The sequence below is a fragment of the Primulina eburnea genome, chromosome 18 (assembly GCF_022965805.1).
Source record: "Primulina eburnea isolate SZY01 chromosome 18, ASM2296580v1, whole genome shotgun sequence".
Lineage (NCBI taxonomy): Eukaryota > Viridiplantae > Streptophyta > Magnoliopsida > Lamiales > Gesneriaceae > Primulina > Primulina eburnea.
This window is the reverse complement of record NC_133118.1, coordinates 24,657,625-24,683,752: the sequence shown is the minus strand read 5'-3', so window position 1 is coordinate 24,683,752 and position 26,128 is coordinate 24,657,625. Positions and strand designations below refer to the sequence as shown.

Below are 26,128 nucleotides of genomic sequence, written 5' to 3'. Positions count from 1 at the left end.
CCGAATACTACCGCCTTTATCGACCTTTTGATAAATTTGATATATATTTTAGGGAGCGCGATATTTCCCATCAGTCCTCCATTGAATCACCTCAGGACAAAGTCCAGTGCTGATCTTCTTTTTTCATTGCCAATGTGTGTGGAAAGCTCTTGGGATTTTAGATACTGTAAACTAGCATTTTTTATATACCAAAGTTTTCGACAGAAGTTTTAAATCTCGTATGATTCGTTTCGAAAGTTGTGGATTTTTTTATATATGATGACATGGGGTGGGGATTTCTCATTTGCACCTGTCATCAACCCAAATATTTTCTTTGTTGAGAAAGGTTTAAGTCACCATACCAGGGTTGAGAAGAGGAAATTTGTGAGTTAAAGAGAAGAATATTTATGTATATAACACAACTTATAGTCAATTGGGAAAAAATTTTAAATTTAATATAACGTGAGAAAGAAAATATCTATTGAAAAATAGACGAGTTTATGCTACAAGGGAAGTTATATATATATATATATATATATATATATATATATATATATATATATATATATATTATAAATGATAAATACCTTCATATTGGATTAGTCCAAGTTGGAATAAAACATTTAATAAAAGAAGGATTAATACCTTTATTCTTGCTATTTTGAGAGATGACAGATTCACAAACTTTGAAGACTCCTTGTTAAGTTCCGTTGAATCTAGTCTGTGTACGGGACCAATTTCTTTTGATTGCTATCCAAATTTTTCAGTCTCCTTAAATGATAAAAATATTCTAAAATCTTTAGTTCTACAAGTTAAAACTCATAATTATAATATGCTTCAAGGTTCAATTCCCGTAGCCTTAATTTTTAAAGTACATTATAAAGCCATGATTTCTGCTTTTGCGACAAAAGTAAAATTTCATAGTAAAAAAGGAGAAACTCTTTTATTACAAACAGATTTAAGAAAATCTAATACAGTAATTCCTAAACCAATTCAATGGAAAGATATAACACTTCCAGAAGAATGGATTTTAGAAGGTATTGTCAAAACAGAATTTATAGAACAAGAAGAACCCAACACCCAATTAAAAGAAATAACTCGATATTTAGATGGAAGAGTTAAACATTCTTTTGATAGAACAAGTAGTCATAACAGTAGATCTGATGATTCTTCAACTTCAGATACTATAGATTTAGGAAGAATATCACAAATAAACTCTCCTTATAAAACCCAACCTAGATATTCTACTTCAGATATACCCAATTCTGTAATAAGAAATGTAGATTATACCTCAGAAATACCTAGACCTGTATATACCAAAAATAAGATAGAAAGACAATTGAATATTCCAGAACAACAATTTGAATCAGAACAAGATCCAACTAGTCCAACTTTTTCCTCAATAACAGAAAATATAATTAATGAACTAAATGTTATAGAAAAAGTTCCAAATAGATAAAAACTTTCTACATAAAGATTTTTATGATATACATAATAAAGCGAAAAGATTATGGTTTTTTGAAAATTTTATGAATACCAGAAAAGATATTCAAGAAAAATTCTATGAATTTATAAATAAATATAAAATTAACATTTTATTCTTCGATTGGTTTGAAATATACTCCTCTCAAAATTCTTTAGAATACCCATTTTCAAACTATGTTAATCCTATTACAATGAGAAATAAATCACCAGAATGGGAAACAATTACTGATTCTAGAAAAATTCAATCTAATCATCCTCCTTTACAAGGAATTAAAATACTAGTACAAAATCAACAAATTGAAGCAATTCCTATAAAAAAATCCAGGAGATAATGGAAAAATTAATATAAAAAACATCATAATACAAAATAATTTCACAAATACAAATTTAAATACCATAGGAAAACAACTAGATCGGATAGAAAAACAAATACAAAAACAACCAACAACTAAAATAGAAACCTCGAATAGTAAACTCAAAAACCCAATTTTTAAACCATACCAAATAACTGAAAATAGTGTTAAAAATATCAAAGAGAATAATTTTGAATTTATAAAAATAATACAAATAAATTAAGTAAAATGGATACAACAGCCAGTAGCTCAAATCAAGCCATAGATCAAACTGCTCCTGAAACACCAAACTCTAATCTTAGAATAAATACCTTAAATCATTATTCAGATATTAGTGAAGCTTTAGAACAATTCCAAAATCCTACAAATAAAATCAATAAAATAGATTGGAATCAATCTTCACAAAAGTTACAAATTATTCCTGCTCCAGATTTAGGAATAATAAAACCCATAACACAATCTCGTTTTAATGCTTCTTCCGTTTATGATTGGAACATAGATGGAATGACTGAATATAATATTCTTAGTATTTTACAACAAATGACTATGGCAGCAAATGCTTATAAAACTCAAACAAATACACAAGATAGAACCATAGCCGAACTCCTTATAGCTGGTTTTTCTGGCCAAATTAAGGGTTGGTGGGACTATTATCTTACAAATCAACAACAAGAAGATATTTTAAATTCTATAAAAACTGATGAAGACGGGATACCAATTTTAGATCAAGATGAAAATCCCCAACAAGATGTTGTAGCTACTTTAATCCTAACAATCTCTTTACATTTTATAGGTGATCTTTCACATTTAAAAGATAAAAATAATGAATTATTATCAAATCTTAAATGTAAAAAATTAAGTGATTTTCAATGGTATAAAAATACTTTCCTAACCAGAGTAATGCTTAGGGAAGACTCTAATCAACCATTTTGGAAAGAGAAATTCCTAGCAGGATTACCAACTCTTTTAGGAGAAAAAGTTAGAAATAAAATTAGGGAATCATGTGGAAAACAAATAATTCCTTATAATGAATTTACTTATGGTCAATTAATTAGTTTAACTCAACAAGAAGGTTTAAAAATATGCCAAGATCTAAAATTACAAAAACATTTAAAATAGGAAATGAAAAGAACGAAACAAGAATTAGGAACTTTCTGTCAACAATTTGATATAAATCCTAATAAACCTTCTCCTTCTAAATGCTTAAGAAACTGTAGTGAATCTAATGAAAAGCCATATAGAAAAAATTTTAAATACAATAAGAAAAATTTTTAATCAAAAGAAGATTTTTATAAGAAACCTTATAAGAAATTTAAAAATTTCAAACAATATCCTAAAAAATCATTTAAAGATATTAAATGTTATAAATGTCATAAAAAAAGACATACTGCTAATTATTGTAGATTGAATAAACAGTTAAATGAATTAGAATTAAATGAAGAAATATTAAATAAAGTTTCTAATCTTTTAATTGATTCTTTTGAGTTAGAATTAGAAAATTTTTCTTCTAAAGATGAAAATGAATCTTTACAAATAGATGAATTAATTACATCTAGTAATGAATCTGAAAAATAAATTAACATGCTTTCAAAAGATCAACAATTCCTTCTTGATATTATAAAAGATATAAATGATCCCAATATTAAAAAAGAATATCTTGATAAAATTTTAAAATCTCTCAAAGAAAATAAAGAAGAAAAAACAGAAATAAAATATACTGCTTTACCAAATACTTCTAAAAATACTTACGAGCTAACCAATATTTTAGAAAAAAGAAAGAAAACAAAAAATAAAGAAATAACAATCTAAGACTTACAAAAAGATATAAAAGAAATAAAACTAGAACTAAAAGAATTAAAAGAAAAACAAAAAGAAGATTTTGAAATAATCAAAGGAATATTAGATAATATTAACATTGAAATTGTGAAGAATCTGAAGATAATAAAATAAAAAATATTCAAAACCTTGAGAAAATTCCAGAAGACTTTCTTTTTGTATTAAGAGAAATAACATCTAGAAAATATATACTAAAAATAAATTTGGTATTTTCAGAAAATTTTAAAATTAGTACAATAGCGCTTTTTGATACTTGTGCTGATTTAAATTGTATAAAATTAGGGATAGTACCTAGAAATTTTCAAGAAAAAACTAATGAAAAACTTTCGGCTGCTAACAATTCTAAATTAAATGTTAGTTGAAAAACAGAAGCATCAATATTAAACAATGGAGTTTTTATTAAAACTACATTTATTTTAGTTAATGACATACATCATACTATAATTCTAGGAACACCCTTTATAGAATTAATTACTCCATATAAAGTAAATAATAATTCCATCTCTTTTAAATTTAATTATAAAAAATAGATTTTGAATTCTTAGAAAAACCTCGTACAAAAAATCTCAATTTAATAAAAACATATTCTGTATATGAAAATAGTATTAATGCACTAATTTAAGGGAAAAATTCTCAAAATAACATTTCTCTAAAAAGAATAAAAACTTATGGGAATTATGAAAGAATTCTAACAAATTTATTTGATCCATGCAGGAAAATGGCGTCATCAAGCAAAGTTAATTATTCCCAACAAAAATCCCCCACAGAATTAATTTCTTTTGGAGATATCAATCTCCCTGTTTATCCTCAAAACTCACAAAAATGTTTCAGGACTTCAAAACCTTTTCTAGAAAAATCCCAAAAAACTTTATTAAATTCAATATGGAACGTCCAACCAAACGATTCCAATCAAAAAGTCATAGTCTTAAACGCCATGGCCTATTATTTCAATCAAATAAATCTTTCTCCACAATCATCACATGAAGCTGATTCAGAAATCATATTGTATTACGTTGTTTACCAAGGGAAGGTGACAGGAGTCTACAACCATTGGACCCGAGTGGTTGAAGTTATTAAAAATGAACAAAATTCTTTTTATAAAAGTTTTAAAACCCTTCCTGAAGCTCTAGAATCAGCCAACCGTTTTATTGGTCCAAATTACTTTATTGATTATCCAATCCGAAAGGATATAAATACCCAAAAGAGTTATGGTAAACAAATAGCCAATGAAAATAATTTTCCAAAAAAGAGTTTTTATGAAATTCCTAATAAAGTTTTAAAAACTGATTTTCAATTTTGTAATCATTGCGAGACGATGGTAAAAAATTTTAAAATACTAAATGATTCGAAATCATTAATGTCTGATAAAATAAAGGAATTGACGGAAAAATTACAAAAAACAGAAGCAGCCCTTAAGACAAACCTTATAAACTTGGACCTTCTTAAAAAGATTCAAGATTTTGAAATAGACAAACCTAGTCTATTAGACAGACATAGTCTATTTAATTCTAGCAAAAAACTGAGCCCAACAAGATTTTTCTTTAGACCACTTACAGAATTAAGCATATTACCTCTAAATGATGAAAAGTGTATTTGGGCAGAAATGATGTAGAATTGAAGTTGACAAGAACAATTGTCTATGTCTAAAGTTTCTTTTTCACAATCAATTTTATGTTTGACATATTCATTTATTCCTTTAAAAGAATAAGTATAAATTCCTTATTAGATTTAGGATTAGTTTCCGAAATCATCATTACAGATAAAGATAACATAGACAGTTTCAACAGTGTTGCCCTTAAAAGTGCAATCCAATATATCTTTGATATCGGCAATAATGAAGTAAAATTAGAAATAAGATCAACATGTCCAGAATGGATTAGAATAGATTTAGAACCAGCAGTTCACAGAATTTGGGTCAAGCCCTTTTTTAAATGGCAAAAACAAGAAGCGGAACCCAAAGTCCATCATCCAACCATTTGCAGTGCTACAATCCAAAAACAAATAAAACATCAGAGATTATAGACATTAGCCTTCAAGCATAAATTCATCGAAAAAAGAAACGAAGACTACAGATTGTATTTTATGAACCTAGATTTACAAAATCTACATATTGAGCTCATCACCATGCGTTGATCATTTTCCAGATTTTCATACAGATGCTCCAAAAACTTTTTATTTTTATACTAGAATGTACAACAGATTCTTGGAAGAATTAGAAGACCAAAAGATAGAAGAAATCTTCTACTCCTCAGAAGAAGATATTATCCTTGAAGATTTACTCGATGAAGAAGGAATGCACAATTTAGACACATGATTTTATTGAATGGTAAATTTTATATTTTAATTGTAAAATTTGTACTAAATATATATATAATATATATATATATATTATATTATATATATATGAAAAATGACATCAAAATGATGCAAGCATGACAAGGACAAATACTACTCAAGATTCCAAAAATACCCTTGAAGATGTCTATAAAAAGAAGACAAGGCCTCCAAGGAAATGAAAGTTTTTGATACCAAGTTTTGATTCCCACTTTCACTTCTTTTCTTCTCTCTTCTCTTTCTTACTTTTCCTACTTTCTCCACTCACATTCAAGGTGTTCTTACCATTCAAGCTTTATGTTCTTAAAGAATTTGTAAATCTTTTGAAGATTCATATTGAAGTTCTTATTTTGATTCCAAGGTGTGTTTTATTTATGTGTTAAATACTTGTATATATATATATATATATATATATATATATATATATATATATATATATATATATATATATATATATATATATATATATATATACGAATTTGTTACCCTGCAAATCAGGTGTGCGGGGTATCATGAGCACCGCTTACGTGGCGGTGCATGATTGGTCAGCCTTTTTTAAAAAAAACAAAACAAAAAATTTTGTGTGGTTGTGGGCGTGCCACGTAGACAGATGCCCACAGGTGTGCAGGGAAAGAGTGTGTAGGGTATCATTGCTCTATATATATATATATATTTATATATATATATATATATATATATATCTTGAAGATTTTGTGGTGTTCTTTGCAAAAGTATGCTCTACATACAATCTTTTAAAGATCGTATGTAATCAGAAACTGGAGAAACCTCAAATCTTTAAAGATCTTTAAATTCCTGCATTTAAATTCTTGTATTTAAATTCCTGTCTTTAAATTCCGAATTTATACATATATAATTATACATATTATATGGCCGGTTAAACCGCCTACTTTATTTATTGTTGTTGCATTTTTTTTTATTAATTGCTCATTATTATTATTGTTTATGAATATTTCTATTGGTGTCCAATTAACCCCCTAAGTATCACTGGGTAGTCTTTGGTGTATATATATATATATATATATATATATATATATATATATATATATATATATATATATATATATATATATATAATAGACGTATAATTGTGAATTTTCCAATATATCCTTATCCATTTAATGTAACAAATTAAATCAATAATTTTTTTGATGAGTTCTTAAGTCCTTTTATAATTTATTGTCTATCTTAAATGCCTTTGGATATTAATGCATATTGAATTTATCAATTCACCAATAATTTTTCTTTGTTGCTAACTAAAATTTGTTACTAAAATTAGTGTATTTCTTCATGGTTGCTAATGATTATTTAATATCTATATCTTATCTTTTCTTTTATTTTATAAATTGATTTAAGTAATAATTAAATAAATATTTACTCAATAATTTATTGCATTTCAAATTAAAGTTTCTATTATTAAATATTTTGTTATCAATTTTCAATTGCGTTCTAAACATAATAAAAAATATGATTATATTAGCATTATTCTATTATGAAATCATCTTATATAATATATTGATTTGTTATCTTGTTTGTTCTTTTCAACCAATTAATTAATTTCTAATTGTATATGACGAAATTACATACATAAAAAACAATTTTTTCTCTTTTCTACATATTAATTAATTTATCATTATATATGATGAATTTATATATATAAACTATTTTCACATTTCAAAATAACAAAATTGTTATTTAATATTACTCACTTGTTAAATTAACTAAGTTATGTTAACCAGTTCATTGTGCATTATTACTATGATTGCAACTTAATGAAGCATATATAGGTGATGACATAGAGTGGTCACCCTAACAATTAATATTTGTTTTTAAATTATTATTAGTAATTAAAAATACTTTGTGTTCGATGAATTATTTAATTAGTGAGAATAAATTTGATTTAGAAAAATGATTTTTAGAATGTAAAATAACAAATATATCATATTTGTTAGATGCAATAATTGTTTATGTAAGGTTTAACAATCCAAATGTGACGTTTGAGTTGTTTTACGATTTTAAAAGATTTTAGTTAATGTTGCATCGTTATCTCGGTTATAACTTTTGATAAAGCGACAAATGCATGATCTTACAATTGGTATATATAAGAGTCAAAGTCATGAGATCGATTATCATATAATGCAATTAGTGTAATTATTGATATTGTTGGAGTGCAATAATTGTCTTGTTGGATACATCGATCGAATCATGACGATTGAGCTACTATACCCGTTTAAAATATTTGAGTTGATGTGTATTCTAAAAAAAGGAAAAAGTTAAACAAAATTCGCAAGGAGTTAAAAGTTAGCAAAAACACGATTGATATTTAACTTAATAACAAGCTTAGGGATTTTATTTTAAAATCATTATGATAATTTAGTTAATTAAGAGAATTTTATTTGACAATCACTATATGCACTCATTATTATATTTTTTATTATTGATAAATGAATATATCTGATTTATAGTCATGGTGTATTTTTATTTATTGTGTTTTGATATATTTGGATTAATAAATACTCATAAACAAGATGTTATTCAAACGATTTTATAAATTATCTAAATTATTCTATAATCTCATTATTTAGTATATATATATATATATATATATATATATATATATATATATATATATATATAAAATAATAAGCTGATCATCTCAATATAAAATAAAAAAATATTTAATGAGATGATGTTTTACAAAAAATGTGACCGTTGATAGACAGGTTGACAAGTCATGACTACACCTAGTCTACTAAAACTTTTCCTAAACAATACAAAATGTACGTTTGATTCTATAGTAGGGCTATTGGTTTATTTGATACTTCAGCAGTTCTATATCCCACAGCTTATACGAAGCCAATTGTATTTTTCAAGCGGTTCGACATGCCGAAGGATATGAAAAAATGCACGTGACATAATGAATACAACTATAAGACTCATGTGTCGATCTCTTTTGGGTCTTACAATCACAGTTCTCATGATAACTTATATATCTAATCTCTTTAATCTAAGTATTTATGGTCTGGACATAAGTCTTGAGTTCAAGATCTGGGGAGACACATACTCTACTGCTAGGAGTTGCGAGTTCTGTGAGTAGGGTCTATGAGCTATCATGAGAGCTGTGATTACATGAATCAGAAAAGATAGATCCATGAGCCGTACAACAACTACAATGGATAATATGCTGGTACAGAAGGTATGGTTCTCATTACAAATCCAATGATTATCATTGATCCAATCACGAAGGACCTCACGTTTAATCTCAAATGAAAAATATTTCTGGTAAATGTTGTCACCGTAATATCATGATAGGTTGAATTCAACTCATTACATAATGTCATAATACTTTTATGATAGAGTCTAACAAAACTTATTTACCTCGGCTTCAAAATACCATCTTCACCACACTTGATTTTCTGTATATATAACAAAAAATATTATGTATTAAAGTTAAAATTTGAAAATCAGAAGTGATGACCAAAGATGTTTACCTTGAAAGCCATTGTCTTGTTAGGCCAAAGGTACACAACTATCATAATTGTGGAAAGATGCATTGCAAATTAGCTAAATTAGTGTCTTATATTGTCGCTTTTACATTAATGGAATTTATGTTGGTATAAAACTTTATTCATATGCTAGTTTGGAACGAGAAATTGTCATATGGTGCGATAGATCAAATAGATCATCTCTATATAAAAGTGAAAGTGATTCAAAATTTTTAGGATAAAGGATTTGAAAGTTCTTCTCTTGGCTATGTAATAGATTTACCAAATAAAACATAAAAAAATTTATTAGACAATAAAAAATTTAATTTTTATATTAAATATTTTTTTTCATTGCATGTATAGATCAGAACGACATGTCTTACTAAAGACCTACTCATTTATTAGAGAATTATTTTAATTTTAAAATTTATAATTTTATTTTTTGATTTAAGGGTGAGATTTGTTACTGATACTCACGAAAAATTTAGAGTCCGATTCCGATAAGTGTCACTAGTACAGACGCAGGGTTTTGAAATTGTCCTGAGCCTGAAATCACGAAGAAGACCGTTAGAACGGGGCCAAGAGGATATCCTGACGTAGCCTCTCCGACGCTTAGTCAGTGATTGAGGATATATGAGAAGAGCAGCTAAGGGTGCTGCTGAAAACAATATAGTAAATGAATCAACTAAATACTCAAACATGATATTTATAGGAGAATACCTGGCTTGTCATGGGCCATTCACCTGTGGGCCTTAGAGATGGGCCGGAAGTTTGGGTCGGGTCTTGATGGGTTCATCCCTGGGTATCAGTTACAATTGATATTGAGAATGACATCTTGTCCTAAATTTTGTATGATTAGGTCTCTTATGAGACGGTCTCACAAATTTTTATCTGTGAGACGGATCAACTCTACCGATATTCATAATAAAAGGTAATGCTCATAGTATAAAAAGTAATACTTTTTTTATGGATTATCCAAATAAGAGATCCGTCTCATAAAATACGATCTATAAAATCGTATTAGACAAGTTTTTGCCATTTTGGATATTCGTAGGCTGATGAACTACAACTCATTAACAATTTATATAATCTTTTTAGTGTGTTAATATTATTTAAGTAAAGTAATCTTACATATTTAAAATTTCACTAATCAAACAATAATTACTCATTTATTTCTGGGGCCCACACGTGCCCCATTCTCCCTCCATGATGGAACTACGAGATCTGGCACGTTCCATGCCATTTTCATGCTTCGTTTCTTCAGTGCATTGTACTTCACTCTCCCTTCCCGTGGGCCTTCGAATCCATCTCTATCTACTCTGTAATCATCAGGATTCTTCAAGTAAAAAACTGAATTTCCCTTCTATTAATCGATTTGGTGCTTAATTTATAGATTAGACCTTTATTATTTGGTTAACAGTGGCATTCGCTTGATGTTTTTCTCCACTTAACCCGTTAAATATGGTGCTGAATGTTCTTTGCAGGCTTAAAGATTGCGAAGGATCAAGTTTTGCTCATTTTAGAAAGTGGGTTTTTAGTGTAAAAGGTACGGCGCAAAAGGGATTACCTTTTTTAGTTCCTGATCTGTTTTTTAAGTGCAAACTTTTGTACTTTCTTTTAGATTTTTATTGCACTTTTTGTGTGCCGATGATTGAGGTTAATATGATAGGGATTACTTTAGAACTTGTGGCGTCCAGCTGTGTGCAACTGTAAAAAAGTTGCAATCTTGTGGATACTCAGTGGCGGTAAGAAACACAGCAGATGGGTGTTGTTTTCAACTGGCTGCTTATTCATTGTCTTCTACTTGTCTTGACTGTGACCTCTTTTTTTGAGTTCTTTGAAACGATGTTGTACCCATTCTTGCTTCAACCGAGGTAGCTTTCTGATTATCATCCCTGATAATGGATATAATTTGTTGTATATCGAAGATGAAATATTAATGATGGTCCATTTCGTTACAGTTCGATCCTTTCTGTGTTTGTTGTGGAGTCTAGGTGAATCATACATAATTGAAGAGTCCCTTGCTTGCCCTTGTGTTGTTGGGAGTTTTAATTCTTGAGGTCCATTAACTTTTGACTGAGATAAAGATCTTTATTTATAGGAGCAGATGGATGAGCCGGTGAAATCTGATTCTAGACTTGAAGTGTCAGTTTCATTTGGTAGGTTTGAGAATGATGCACTTTCTTGGGAGAAGTGGTCAACATTCTCTCCAAATAAGTATTTGGATGAAGCTGGAAGTTTATCAACTCCTGGATCTGTAGCCCAGAAGAAAGCATACTTTGAAGCCCACTATAAGAAGATTGCTACTCAAAAATCCGAGCAATTTGAGCAAGATAACCTAATGGAACCTCCTGTTGCTTCTAGTCAAGAAGAGCCAACAATCAATAGTCATAATGAGAGTTCATCTGGGATGCATGCTAACTTTGAATCATGCAATGGTGTAGTTGCGGACGAAGCTATGGCCGATGAGGCTAAAGATGAAGATATATCAACTCTAGTGGCTGATCAGGGAGCCTGCAGTAATGGCTTCACGGATATAGCTATTTTGGAAGAGGGAAAGGAGGAAGCATGTAGTGCTGTGGAGGATCTAAACCCCATGGATGAGGAAGCTAAGAAAGAGTTGAATGTTCTCATAGCTGACCACTGGTTGAACAGAGAAGAAGCTGTACCAGCTGAGGAAGAGACTCCTCTAAAGGATCCTGAACACGCAGAACATCCACCTAAAAGCAAGAATATAGTAGAACAAGTAACCGAACCAAGGAAACGAAGTTCCAAGATCAACGCAGGAAATATAAATCAAAAGGTAAGATATTTCTACTGCGTGCACGTTCTTGTATGAGTAACCATGTTATTAGCGTCAACAACTAAATTGATCTGGTTTTTTATATAATTGTTTCTGGTGGATAGGTAACCCAAAATAAAAAGGAGAGAAATTTGACTGGCACAAAAATTAAAGTTGTATCACCTGCTTCTAAGCATTCACAGGCTTCTACTCCTAAATATTTGAAGCCATCTTTAATTTCCACACCCACCTCTGCCTCCCTGTCCGGAAAGAAGAAGTTGAACCGATCAATGGTGGTAGAAAGCAAGAGAGCTGCTCCAACATCCCTGCATATGTCTCTTAGCTTGGGGCCTGCCAAATCTTCAACTCCTTTCGGAATGACTAGGAAGTCTCTGATAATGGAGAAAATGGGGGATAAAGATATTGTTAGGCGAGCTTTTAAGAGTTTCCAGTGTCAAATAAATGGATATCCCACCGATGAAAAATCTAGTACATTAAAGCAGGTTTGTATGATTTTATTGGATTGCTACTTTCCATCAGTGAGTGATGTATTTATGTCTTTGTGTTTTGTTTTTACCGTGGTATGTGTGTAAACTTGATTTTTCAATAATGTATTTGGCCAGGTTTCATCAACAGCATCTGAGATGAAGATCTCCCCTTCTCTAACTCCTAAAAAGGAAAATAAAGGGTAATCAATTTTCTCCCTTTTTCATCTATCTGCTGGCAAAAAATTTCCTCTTTTTCTTCTATCTTCTAATATCCTTTCAATTTATGCAACGAAAGCACTTGCAATGGACATTCCTTGTTGGCCTATTGAATTTTTGTTTTGAGCTGGAAATCTAGTTCAAGAACCAAATGAAGATTCCCGTGAAAGTATTCCGAAAAATCCATTTTTAGAAAAAAAAATTATTCCAAATGTTAATTACTGAAGCACTTGCTGTTTATGAACAGTAATATTGGCCAGTAGCAACAGAACCAATTTGTTTTCCTTTCCTGTTCTTTCACTGCTTTCGGCTTTGTATGTGGAATTGATTTATCATTTCAACTGTAGACTGAGAATTGCTGCAGGAAAGATGGTGAATCTAAGGAAACAGCCGGATCAGCAATCAAAACCTTTGCTCTTGGGGTAAGATTTCTTATACGTTACTGCTGGAAATCTGTTTTCTCGTGTGCAAAACGCAACAAAAATTTTAAAATTTTTGATTTGAGATTCAAATAACGTCTTTGGACAACTTGTATGGTATGAACAATAATAATCATTCATAGGGCGTTTATGAATATACCTTGAATGTATAAATCACTTGTCACCAATTATTTCGAGCTTGACGGAGATTGCTCTTGTAGTATTCCCTACGAACGATCTTTATGGAACTTTTCTTCAATTTCCAATTAAGTCCACGATTAGAATATTTGTTTCTCCTCTAAATTACACTAGAAAATTTAGAAGAAATTTAACGTTGAGATCCAAGAACAAGTAGACGTCTCAAACCTAATTTGCTTAGAGTGGTCGAAAACTTGAGAGGTTTTTGAGAGAGATTTTTGAAAAACTTGTTATCGAGGCTAGGATTTTTGTGGCCCTTTTTAAAACATGAGTCATGAACCTAGTTACTTAATGATAGATTTAAGGCTCTTTAATTAAACAAAACAATAATGAGTTTAGTTAATTAATTTGACTAGTCCAACTAATTTAATGAATTAATATTTCAAAGTCCGTTAAGAGCTTTAATTAATTAGCATGTTGAACTTGTATTTCTACAAGCTTATTATACATACTCACATTACATTTAATTTAATCTTTTATAAACTCAACCTTTGAGTTTAATATTTTTAAACTCTCAATTTTTCATAAATTCCACTCCTTGAATTTATTCTCCCCAAACTTAATTATTATAAATTCAACTCCTTGAATTTACTGTCTGATAATTTTATATAAATTCAAAGTTGAATTTATTGTCGCAACGGGAACAAAATATCCAATACTTATATGACTCTCAATGGTTCAGGAATACAGTTAGCCGTGTGTTCATAACTCTTGGTGATTTAGGACATTGTCCTTTATTCGGGATTACCTTAATTTGCCCCCATCTATGCAATAAACATTTGATCATGAGAATGTCAGAAGTTATTTTTCTGATTAAACCCATCGAATCATGGTAAGAACATCTAGTATCATTGTCCGTTGATTTCCTAGGTATTACTAATAGTGCCTGCAAGAACCAATTGGTTATGATCAACGTACAGTACGGTCCCTTCATCTCATATATCACGATCGAATCTGCAATCATTGGTTGATCGAGGGTTGCATATTAGATTCGATAGCTATGTGATATGTTCATGAAATATTCATAGTGTCACCGCATTCACAACTAGAGAACTCTTGTCCTAAATGTACATCTTACACTCTGGTCAGAGATTTCATGCACTACTATTTCGTTAGATCACATATGATATCCACACCCGAAGGTGATCGATAAATTCTTGACTACAATGCACTGGCTCCTACATTTTGTCGCAATTGCACCCAACCTTGCCACCTTGTGACCCACGCGAAGTCGGTAAACGAGTCAAAGGACAAGTATGTAGAGCCTAAGTGTTGTCCCGGATCTTAAGAACTAATGATGTACAATCATAACTACGAACTTTTCCTCTCGATAAATGATAACCACTTGGAAAGTCCAATGGAGGGTTTGGTACAATCATCATATGATTACCCATCTGCATGATTGGACATCTTTATGCTCTTACCATGAAACACGGAACACAACATCACATATTGTAACGAACCGTACTTTTTACTACTTAAAATTTGCGGAAAAATTAAAAATTTTCTTGAATGTAAAAATTCTTTCAATGTCTGCCATAAAATAACTCAACCAAGTCCCCCATAAGACATGGTTGGTCAAAATAGCTTAAATAAAGTTTTCTCACGAAAGGTGTGCTCAAAGTATTTCCCTCGAAACAAGAAATCAGAGTAAATTAACATTTGCGTAAAAACATAAACTTTGCGGTCCTCGGGTTAGCCTCCCGCTCAGTCCAAGCCTGCCCCTTGGTCGCCACCTCCTGTCTCCTCATCAACATACTCACCTGCATCGATCAAGTCTAGTGAGTCTAAAGACTCAACACGTATAAACCGGGAAATAGCGAGTACTACATGATAAAACCGCATGCAACTTTAAAATAGAGCGTACATACTTGAAACTTGAACTTGCATAACGTAACTTGAACATACGTACATACATAGACGTGCCATAACTTGAAAGCTTTCATAAGCATACTTGCATAACTGAACGTACAAAAACATACATGACTTTATTTTTGCGTAGAGGCATGTTTCAAAGCAAGTGACCCATACATAATAAACGCATGATCAGACAAACCACAGTACTGGGCTGACAGGGACGTATCCACTGCCACATACATGAGATCCCCGTTCATAATTTAACGGGCTGGTTGGTCCCCATTCATAATTTAACGCTTTCCAACCTCGATCTAACCCGTTCATAATTTAACGGGCGGATAGGTCCCCGTTCATAATTTAACGCTTTCCAATCCTAAACATAATTTGGTCACAAGACATTTAGCATACCTCCAAAAACTGAAAATATTTTTTTGCACGTCAAACATACTTACTTGGCGTTGAGGGATTCGTTGGACGTCGATCGGGTCATTGCTGCAACATACTAACATGGATTCAAAGGCTTAACTTGAAAAGCTTAGACGTAAATTATCATGCTTACTCTCAAGCTCAATCATTTCTTAGGACATTCCATAATTTCCCATGACACGACCTTGATAACCCTTGCACTAAACCATGACATCGAACCTCAAAGCATGCTAAAATATTTTCCCCAAAATATGCAAGACACGGACCCCGTGCCCAGGTCCGGGTCCGGGTCCGTGTAGGTACTGTAAAATGTGTGTGCAGAAAAGGGGAGACACGGACCCCGTGCTTAGGTCCGTGTAGGGGTCCGTGTAGACTCTGGAAAAAGGCACTCCGGAAGAACAAAGGCACGGACCCCATGTAGAGGTCCGGGTAAGGGTCCGTGCACCCGTGCAAATATGAAATTCACGAAAATTCTGAACACGCAATGCTTATCATCCTAGACTCGATTGCACGTATCATGAATCGACACCCCGAGACCCATTCTAGCATACCATAACATCAAACCAAAATCGTACAACCACCCAAAGCAACGATGTTCACCCTACGACACCTCCAATTCAAAACGTAGCAATTGACACTAATTCGTTTCCTACGACTTCTAATGCATTCGAGTGCCTATCGACACTAAACGACGTATCAATTAACATCCCAACATCATACTAATCATACCTAGACGCAGCAACGATCACCCATCGATCCCCAACGAAGCCTGCAACATAGAAACTTCAAGAACACAATTTTCGTAAAAGTCGCAGTTTGAGCAGTCCCACGAAAAGCGCCATAACTCACTCAATTTTCATCCAAAAATCTCGAGTTTTATATCAAATCGAAGGCATCGAAAAGTTCTACAATTTTCTAGTTGAAAGTTTTCTCAAAATCCCGACGGAAAAATCGCAGTTTTCAACAGAACAGTAAGTTATGAGATTTCAGATCTAAAAAGTATTTCAAAACACATTCAAACCATTTTCCGCTCAAACGACGAATGTCACACATGAATTTTTACGCATAAAAATAACACAACACATAATATGACAAGATCGATGCAGAAAGAACAGAATATACGTGCCTTTTGATGATAAACTTTACCGGAACGGCGATACCGACGCGGGAACGGAGCGAGGCATGATCGGGGACGATGGTGGCTCGATTTTCTTTGAAGAAACTACACGAAAATTGCTGGAAGATGGAGAGGGGAGGGGGCGGCTGCTGATGGCTTAAGAACCCTAAGCCTTCTCTTCTCAAAATAATAAAAGTTTTGAATGAAATAGGTGTGTGTGACTTACGGGTGTAGTGTGTGTGATTTTGTGTGTGTGCTTGAGTGAGTAATTAAAAATAAATGAAATTAGAGGTTAATTAGCTTAATTAAATAATTGATGAGCAATTACATGGTAGTAAAAATAGAAATCCCTCCTTAAATTACTAATCTCCCTAAATTTAAATAAAATACACAAGTGCTACAACTTTAAAAATTTGAAATCATATAATTACCTAATAATTAAATTAGGCCTTTAAAATGCTAAAAACTAAATAAATCATTTAAAATGCTCCATTTTAACTTAAAATAAAATACCGCAATAAAATTTGCCTAAAATCGTCACCGGTCTTTTCCTCGATCCCGCATCGAATTATCGCCTGAAATATGAAACTCGGAAAGCATTTTAACGTACATCAATTAGACATAAATATTAAAACTATGCAAATTCTTAAATCGTGAATTAAAACCCAAATCAATGAATTAAGCATGCATTAAAACCATTTAATAAAATACAAGAGGAATTTAATAACTTGCACGCACGTGGTTCATGTGGAACTCAAATTTTCGGGACGTCACATATATACTAGTATGAAGCTCAAGCGGCCTTTATCCTTGTTTTTAGGCAGCTGAATCGACTATGAACAAATTTAGAATATGCCGTGTTTAGAAATGAGTTTCAAGATCGAAGTACGATTCATTTGTATTAAAATATAATCAAGGTCTTTATCTATGTTTTTAGCATGTGTATACAGATAAATTAAAAAAAAACCATGAAATTTAATCATATTAAAATTAAGACTGTTTATTACAACTGAGTCTTAGCCAACCGCACTCCTTTAAACAATGGCTTGTAGATATTTGATTTATATACTATTTGCTTCGGTGAGTGGATATAGATTTATTCCTTGTTATATTTGCTTGAAAGATGTTTCAATCCGTTCTTGGAGCAGAACTTGCTTCTCGTTCTTCAGAAATTTGTGGAATGTGTACGCATCTTTCTTTTCCAAATGTCCCATCTTTTGAAAACATTTAGTTAAATGATTATTAAAATGAGGAGGAAAGGAACTTACAACCGAACTAACTTAACCTTTTACTAATTTTCAAATATATTTGGGTAAACTTTATAATTATCTAGGTTATGTAAAAATGTCCATACTAGGATCTTATCCTTGAATTGACTGTCCTAAGTCTACCACAGATCACATAAAAGTTCTGGACTGGATAAAAAGAATACCATAATTGTCTCTCCATTTGTTGGCTTGAAAGGTGATGAAAAAGACTGAGAAACGGAAAGAGGTATTTCTACCAAACCTATCCTTCTTTAGCATCTGTACATGTTGATTTGGTGCTTTGATCGATGAATCTTGTTAAATTGCTTCATTTGTGCCACTGATGTTGATCTTGAAGCAGTTTCTGAGGAATTTGGAGGCAAAATCAATTGCCAGAGAGGCAGAAAATGCACAACTTAGTGCAAAATCAAAGGTATGTTTTATTTACATTAAAAGATTGAGAAGTATACTCCATTCAATATAGTAGGTCCTTAACAGTTGATGGCACCCCCGTTTACACATCAACTATGACTCAACAAGACACGCTTGATCCAGGACGAAAAGACGCCTGAGATTAGAAAGTTGCGACAATCTCACAACTTTAAGGCCAATCCTCTGCCATCTTTTTATAGACGTCAAGGAAAAGATCACCCAGAAAAGGTATGCTCCTCCCTAGACATCAACATTGTTGAGACCTTTTCCATTAAAGTATAATAGATCTCACCTCATGAGAGCTGAGTTTTGTTCGTCTAGAATGTGATCACTGTTATCTTGTGAAGGCGTGATCTTAGGGTGTGAGAGAAATAATCACTTGTTATTTAATTTTTGCTCGGCCTGTGAAACCCACAAAAAGCATACAATGTTGACGATCTGCCTAAAAAATTATACCTCGGATTTGTCATTAGAGTTTGCATTTGCCATAGTATCCTTTATACGAAATATGAACATACGTCATAATGAATGGGATAGTGCTAAAAATTGTCATTGGATATTTCCTGGATGATGAGCTCGGATACATCCTATGGGATTCGATAGAAGCATCCGTCAAATCACAAAAGCGGATACCATATCCTACATGATAAATGGTTGTTTTTGGACTGCACTCTATACTGTTAAAGTCTTAAAGATCCTATTCTGACTAAATCGTATCAATGTTGGCTATTTTAAAAGGTGAAGTGACTTATTTTAGTTGAAAATAATTATAAGAAATAAAGAAACTATGAAAAGATCGATGCTGTTTTATTCAAAAGGGCATGGGACCGTTCTCAGCTTCCAAAAGTGCTCTGATTATTTGTCTCTATGTTTTTCAAGCTCTTTTTTTTTTAACATATATGTATTTATTTTGTGAATGTGCATTTGTCGACTATCCAAATATTGCGTTTTTTACATTATGATTTTCGTGTGGAGATGCATCTAAATTTCTGGTTCTCAACTTATTACTATGCTATGATTTTACAGGATAGTGCTGGAAATAAGACGGTTCATTGTCGACCTGCTGCTGCATCATCAAATAGGTGAAACTGCAGCCTCAAGCATCAAGCATTGTTGGAGACGGAAAGAGTATGTATTTTACGTACATATCCGTATTGCTGCAGAGAGAGAGATTGGTTGAGCTTTTAGGCGTATATCGCGCGTAGGCGGTAGAAACTCTCGTCTTCTATCCATGTCGGAAGGATCGTGTGTAATTATGTCGCGAGGATAATCAGACAGCCCTTTCAAATGGTTACAAGCTTATGTAGAAAAAATGGAGTCTGGGAATTCTAATTAAGGGTCTTGTGAGTTGATTATCTAAACATTCCAGAGAAATGTAATCTATGTCATGGTATATTTAGGTAGTGTTTGCAAATGTTTAAAAAAAAACATTTTTCTTTATAAAGTTTTGCAGTAGTATTTGTAAATGTTTTTTTTTTTAAAAAAGATTATGGACCTTTTTTAAAATTTTGCAATATTGTAAAGAAAAATTATATAATCATCATGGCAAATACTACCTAATTTTATTCAAATAAAAATTAATTAAATGGAGAGTTATTGTCTAAAATCGTTTCAAACGGAATTATATCATAGGAAAATGAACACAAATTAAGTCAATAAAATCCAAAAGTAATCAAGGTTATTCTAATCAAAATTAATAATATGGAGAAATGCGAATAAGTAAATCTCAAGGTAGATGAAGGGAATGTCTGTATTCGTTGGGAACGAGCATTCGAATAACAATGGGCATTTTTACATTTGTGAAGTATGCTTAAATATCATTCTTGATATAAGATTGAGAATGTCAATTTAATTTCAAACTTTTTTCCATGTTCCAACTATGAATTATGATATAAGGCACGTTTGATGTGAATAATAAGACATTAATTGATTATATATTCTTGTTTTTTATTTAACGTTTAACTCGAGTTCTCTTAATATAGAGTTATATCATTATTTTATCCATGTATATATATTTGAACAGATATATTCTTATACTTTATAGTTTATTGATCATTCTATCGGGGCATCTTACAACAATTAACAAGAAGTTTCTTGAGTTATTGAGTCCCATTTATTCATAATTATTACCATCTATAATGCAAAAACATTTATGAGATTATATTCCAAGAGTATATATGTTATTATAGCATCTAGATTGATGGGATCGGTTTTAGGCATCTATGAGGGTGCTTCAAATATAATATTCTCAATGAGCTTCAATAGCTCGTGTTCTAAGAATGTTCAGTGTTCTAAGAATGTGAACACCGATGAATTAAATCGAGTTTGGTTTTAAACCAAGTAGAAAATACTCGAATTAATCATTCGTTAAAAAAGCTAATCTGTTTAAAACTTTTAGCTTGTGTCAATTGATTAACTGAAATAAGAGGGATCTTTTCTTGATTATATTAGTTCAGCTATGGTGAGAACTGAACTGATATCAGCTCGAACTAATCAAATCAGTTTAAAACAATAGTTAAACAGTTAAATACACAAGATATGTTTATGGATGTTCGGAGACTTCAACTGCTCCTAAGTCAACCCTTCTACCACCTCGGATAGGTTCCATTAGAAGACTTTGTTTTATACAACATCTTGTACTAACCCACTCAACTTAGGACTTACGCTACTGCCTAACTGAACTCCTAGTCTAGACTGAAAGCTGCACATCCCAGCCAACACTTGTTTAACGTCTATGTGTCAAAGACTACATACACAAGTTTAATGTCTTTGTGCAAGACTCACTCAGCTTTTCAATACGCTCGATTCTCTGTGTATATGTGAGTGATGGTGTGTGCGTGTGTGAGAACTGATCTATTAATACAACACGAAAGTGTTCTCACACACTGAGAGAATTGTGCTTTTAGTCTAAGATGATAACACGTTGAAGTGTTCCCTCAAATCTGGGCTGGTTGCTTCTTGTAAGTTGATATGCACCCTTGTTTTTCCACACCCTTTCTTCACACTTCCTTATGTTTGTTGATTGTCTTGATCTTGTATTTATAGAGGAATGTGACCGTAAATCAAGACTCATCAAATGTGTTCGTTGCAGTTTGAATCTGTTCCTCGAAATTTATGTCTTGTCTTTCTAACAGCCATTCTGGAACGTATTGACTTTAAGCTGTACTGTAACGTCCATTATTGTCCTTTGATCAAACAATTGCTTTTATAGAGTTGTGCAGAGCTGGATTCCACTTAAATAAGTTTGTCGTGTTATGCAAACTGGTCAGCTCCTAACTGATGCTCTGAACTGGTCAGTTGAACTGGTTTGGTGAATTCAGTTGGCTCGTCAGCTGAACTGATTTCACTGATTTAGTTGAACTGGTCAGTTGGGCTCTTTATCAGTGGAACTCTTCATCGGCTGGCCGATCTTCTGAAGGTCTTCTGCTGAATTACTATCAACTAAAATGGTCTTTGATATTTCAGTTGGATTGGTTCAGTTTGGGCAATCGGTTGACACTTTCAGTTTACGTCTCGATAGCTTCAGTTTTGGCTCGGTAACTGATTAATTCGAAAGCCTGATCAGTTTCAGCTTTCTGCGCATTTAGGTAAATTAATTAGAAACAAAATAACAAGTTTTGTTAACATCAAAATCAAGATTGCGAACATGAATTTTTCAACATAATTTTACTTGGAAAATGAACCCGAGGAGAAGACCATCCTCTCCCAAGATTAATCGGGAAAAAGCTAAGATACTTGAGTTACAAAACAATAATAATCTCTTTATATTTTATTAAATTAAAAAGATGATAATAACTATTTTGGTAAGTCATATGACTAATTTACAATAATTATCTTTCTTATTCTCATTCCCTCATCACATGACGTGGGTAAGATGATAACCACCGAGAACATTTTACTTTCGAATTTTTTGAAAGCCACTTTTCCCTTTATACAAGTTCTGATTTCAGTGCTTGTCAGTTCTTCATCCAAATACCTAAGTAAGATGAGATGGGTGAAAAGTTTGAAGATTCAGTGTTGTTGGCCTTAGGTGCTGTATCTTGAGATAATAATATTAAATAAAGTATAAAATTGGATACCTAGATATATGTGGAAAATCCCTAAAAATTATAAGGGTAAAAACCACGGACAAGATGACAAAAATTCACTATAATATTTTATAATGTACAACCATTCACTGAGTTTCCAAAGAGAATACAGACTCTCTTAATACAAGAGAACAAACACCTCACAAATATTATAGAACTAAACATTCAATTTCTATGAGATGAGACAAAAGAACTAAGAATGAGATGATGTTGGTATGAGAGGAGAGATCTCTATTTATAGATCTCCTACCCGTGTGAAACCGTGTATCATAGTTTTTTTCCATATTCATTTGTCAACAAAGCCACACAATCACTGAATTTTCTGTTGCGCGTGACAACCAACACCTAATCAAATACATCACCACATCAGTTCCATCTTGTCATTCCCTGCTACTTACATTTCTGTAAGTCCACAGAATCTACACCACTCAAATATTTCAATGTTCATTGGCTTAGTTCGAACATCAGGTAAGATATCCTTTGTATAAATATTTTGAACTCAAATGTATTTAGTCTTAGAATGAAATGCTGGATTCTTTGCGATGTACAAGGCATTTTAGTCTATATTTTCTCCATGCAAGCTTGAGTAGCTAGAAAACCTTCTCTTGTTCGTTTCCAATCTCCTCCAATAACATTTTAATCTATATTTTCTCCATGCAAGCTTGAGTAGCTATAATATATTTTGCCTCCGTTTTAGATAACGCCACAACTATTTGCAATTTTGAAACCTAGCTTGCTGCTCCCCTTGTAAGTGTTAACACATAACCAGCAGTAGATTCTCTTATCATGATCACCTGCATAATCTAAATCGACATTGTCCCCGAGTGTAAAATCCGAACCTCCAAAACATAAGCATTTGAGGAACCCTTAATGTATCTAAGGATCCTCTTAATCATACTCCAATGCCCTCGTATAGGATTCTCCAAGTACCGACTAACTGCTCTCATTTCTTGTAAAATGTCTAATATTGTACAAATTATGACAAACATCAAACTTCTCACTCCTGATGCATATGGTACTCGAGACATCTCCATCCTCTCTGTTTCAGTGTGCACCCGCACGCCGCGACACATATTTTAAGAAAAAAATCCCTAAAATGTGTGATTTACATAATTTGTTGCCTTTATTATAACTTTGTTTATATATAAACAAAGTTATAGACATTATTATTTAGTTATTTTTAACATATTTGAAGAATATTTTCTCTTGAAATTTTTTGGCTTTTTTTACAACTTTTGTGTGTTCTTTAAAATCAAACTTATCAAAATTTCATACTTTATGGCATTTGTCAATATTTCTTAATGAGAATTGTCAAAGATGAATTCTATGAAGGTTCCCTTGAGATAAATTATTATTTTTTGTATTATTTGCTAGTAAACCATATTGTTTAATGGTGAATATCACGCTACTTGTTCCAAAGATAAAGATCGGGCTTTACGAGAATCTTTTTGTCCATTGAATTGAGGGTGCAACTGAGTCTAGATCGTGTTTGCCTTTCATGCATGATCTAATTTGCATAGGAAAGGTTTCTTTTATGACTCTCTCATCATTCTTCTCTTCTAACTCCAATATCAACAAATGGAATGTCACTTGATTTTCACTTTTCCTTCTTATTTTTTTTTAATTAAATCGAACTCTTGCAGCATCAATATCCACCTATTCAATCTTTGATTTTATTTCTTCTTGGCAAACATGTAACGAATTGTTACATGATCAGTATACACAATTGCCTTGCCTTGGTGTCAATGATATATAGTATGAAATTGCCAAATATAAACACCACTGCTAGCATCTCCTTTTCAGTGGTGGTGTAGTTTTGTATCCATTGTTCGGCTCGCAAAATAATAGCTCTGAACATCTATTCTCTTATTTGTCCCAATAAAGCGCCAACAAAATAATCACTAGCATCGCATATCAAATTGAATGGCACTTTCCATTTTAAAGGAAATGTTATGCAAATAATGATCAAAAGATGACCCCAATATTGATAATTCATCGTTGAATTCCATGATTTCTTCCAACATGTATGCGAATATAGCTATCATACACCTATGAAAAGTAGCATGTCATTGCAACGCCAAAAGGCATTCTCCTCAAGGTGAATGTACCATAATGACAGGTGAAGAGGTCTGATCTTGATCCTCTGGTGCGATTGCAATCTGATTATACCCTGAATAACCATATAAAAAACAATAATAATGAAAACCTGCAAATTTGTCAATCATTTGATCAATAAAAATAAGTGGGAATGATTTTTACATGTGACGTTATTTAAGTTCCTATAATCAATGCATTCATACCAACCAGTCCCAATATGATTTGAAATCAACTCATTCTTTTCGTCCTTCACCACCATCATTCTTGTTTCTCCATCCCCGGATTCTGCGTCTTCGTCTTTGTTCCAAGTTCTTCGCTCTCCAATTCTTTCTTCTGTGATTCCCTTTATCGATCTCGTGTGGTTTCTATGTGTGATGTATGTGTTTCTCTGTGTTTTATCCTCTGTATATTGTGTATATTGTGTCCCCTCAACTATCCTGGTATCTCCCTTTAAAACTCCTTTTGATAGACTTTTTCATTGGTTAGACTCGTCTTCAGATTTGCGCAGGAGTCTTCAGCACTTGGGCGCTAGGCCAGGTGGCGCTGAGGCACCTAATTTCATTCTCCGGTCATTACAATGCGTGGCTCAAGCATTGAGGTGTTGTGGTTTGGCGCTGAGGCGCATGTCTTCACTATGCACTGGTGCTGAGGCACCGCAGTTTGGCGCTGAAGCTACGCTCAATGCCGAAGCTACACATTTCATCGCTTAATTTGCTATATTTGACGCTAAGTCAAAATTTCATCCGTGATGAGGCGCCCGAGCCACAATTTTTTTCCCATCTTTTTTTTCTCCATAATTTGGCGCTGAGGTGCCAAGTCTTGACTCGACACATGTTTTGAATTCAATGGACTCTTCATACCTTATCTTCTTGTCACTTTAAATATTTTTCTTCTTCCAACCACATCTTATCTAATCCTAACTGGTCATATGGCTGAAACAAAAAACTTAACAAAATCAATCATAATTATGTCCAAAACTAACATAATTCAGTAAGATTTCTCGTCTTCTTCAATCTCATCTACATTCTTATCTGAGAGGGGTGAGTGAGTGATATGGTCGTCAATCAGTAAGTGGGAGAAAGTCCTCTCAGCCTTTAATATATTTTTCACAGAAATCTCGAATATAATATTAAGAACATAAACAAAATATTTTTCAAGAACAAGTAGTTATCATTTTATGCACAAAAAATAATGAATTATATGAATAAATGATGTCAGCAACCTACATTGTAATCATCTATGGGGTGAGACAATAATCATGAATAACATTA

General features: G+C 32.2%; 1 pseudogene; it reads left to right on the top strand.

Moving 5' to 3' along the window:
* The first annotated feature begins 10,683 nt into the window (after window positions 1–10,683).
* On the top strand, window positions 10,684–20,121 carry LOC140819618 (uncharacterized; annotated as a pseudogene).
* The last annotated feature ends 6,007 nt before the right edge of the window (window positions 20,122–26,128 follow it).